Here is a 2,370-nt window from a genome sequence, read left to right on the forward strand (position 1 = left end):
GAAATGCTTTGACTTGCTACTTTATCAAATGAATGAAAAATTAACCCGAAAATAATGTGGTTTTATTCCATTTATTCAGGGATTGCTTCGCTTTGTTTGAACCCCGAGGTATGTTTTGTCTTCGTGACAACAATTAAAGTAGTGTTTCGTCAAAACAGCGAAATGTCTTCAGGCGATCCTCAAGGTGCGGTCACGCGAACAAGATCAATCGGATTCACAATCGCACGCGGAAGTGATTTTTACGTCTTTGCCTTGCCAACTTTATCTGTTTTCTTGCTTGATGATTATGCAATAATATGAAGTACTTTTTGGGCGAAAACTAAATTGGTTATCGCTGAAGTTGCTTTCGTGTCTGCATACCATTGGTATCAACCATTAAACACTACGTCCATCCTTTTTATAATTATGCAGCGAGGACACGAAAGATAAATTTCTCGTAATATTGAGAATTTAATCTACACAATGTCTTGTTAAGGTCCTTGATTTATAGCCGTGCGTACGGATATAGCTGTCGATAGAAAATTGGCGTCTGAACGTTAATGCAAACAAGGAAGCTTAAGGCAATGTATCGCTTTCTAGCTCTGGCTTGGTAACTATGGTTGACAGCCACAGATAACACTTTGCCGCAACAAAAATTATTCATCTCATTTCTCAGGAGACCTTTAGAGTTTCGGTCTACAATAACGAGTGCTACTGCAGAAATAAATCAGTGAGTTGAGGATAATCCATTATTGGTAGCTTAAGGTTTCTCAAAAGATGAAAGAGCAAAATTGCTAACCAAAAAAAAGTACATGGCGATATATCAAGTCAGGTTGAGAAAAAAAAACTTTTCTCAGTTAACAAAATTCGAGAAAGAAGCTAAAATTTCACAGCACACAACGATGAATGCAGCATTTCCGGATTTTTGAGTGGTTAATGACCGTAGGGCTATCAGCCTACAGCCATGCTTGACTATAAGGAGAACGGGTTCGCCTGTTCACAATTTGAGCAATGCTTTCACAAGAATAGCTTCCATATAGAGAAAGACTTTTTGCTTTAAAATGCTCGCACCGTTGCAAAACTTAAAAAAATTAATCACTGATTTCCATGTCATTTTGAGTAACAAAAGCTGCGAGTATTGTTACGTGCCTCGTTCGGCAAAAGCTTCGAGCTAATTTGCATGTTCAACTCTTGTGTGGCCCTGAATCCGTAGTTTCTCTACAGCATTTCATACTTGTCTCTAAAGAGTATTTTCCCAAGGGTGCTGACCAATAAACATTTCAACGCTAGGTTAGCCCTCCTCGTTGTTAGCAGCTGCTATTCAGAACGCCCTCGCAGTTCAATCACTAATTGACGTTCCACCATTAATGCATCTTTATTTCAAGATGGTGACACTTAGTTTTACGTGCTTGGCTACAGTTTTAATGACTTCCTTCAATTTAATGACAACTATAGGAAAGGAAACGGAAAAAGCATTCCTGCTGAAGACTTCCTTCATGGTGCACTTATGTCAAAACAGAGTTTGCCGATTTCCCGCGGTAGCCCACTATTGCCATTGTATAAATTGCGATCTTGAGAAGTTCCGAAATCTAAGCGGGAAAATTGCAAGAAATAAGCCTGGCGGGACCTCTTTAATAATGGCTGGCAAATAAAACATGCTTCTGTTTTAATGCTAATAACCCTTTGTAGCCTCGCTAAGACCGGCAAATTTCAAGAGAATATTTGTTTCAAAATGAGGGCAGTTGGTCTAATTAACAGAAAGACAAAAGAGGTCGCCATTTAAGAAAGTGGTCTATGTTGCAGCTCTCGTGACGTATGATGTCATTGACTCGATACCCAAGCCGAAAGTAAAAGACTAAACATTTGAAACAATGACTGACTTAGACTTAAAAACAATACACAATACCAAACATTTTTGCAGGTGATACAAGAGCTCCCACATTTTTCAAAACAACCCGCAGGAAAAATTATCTTAAGAGCATGTAAAACTGACTGCGGCTCACGTTTCCGCAGCAATGAATTTCCGGTGCCTGAAAAGTGCTGAAAAAGTCGTCTTTATCTTGTAATTTTCAGAATTAATTCAGACAACAGAGTTTCTTGAGCTTTATAAACTAGTTTACTCATTTGTCTTGATATGACCATCGGTCCAGTTCTGTGAAGTTTAAATATGAATAAAATGCCATCGGATACTCGAAAAATCATTGACAATCGGGTTTATACAGGGATCAGAGTACGAAAAGATTGCGCTTTCCATTTAACCAGAATATTGCCTCAAAATATAAACAGCAATTACGCTCGAGTAAGGCCCTGTTTACAACTTAGCAGGCGAGTCAAAGATAGCCCGGGTTTACAAGCAAAATTTCACAGGTAGTGTTACCCTACCACCCGGGA

The sequence above is a fragment of the Montipora foliosa genome, chromosome 3, assembly GCF_036669935.1.
Source record: "Montipora foliosa isolate CH-2021 chromosome 3, ASM3666993v2, whole genome shotgun sequence".
In the NCBI taxonomy this organism is placed as follows: Eukaryota; Metazoa; Cnidaria; class Anthozoa; order Scleractinia; family Acroporidae; genus Montipora; species Montipora foliosa.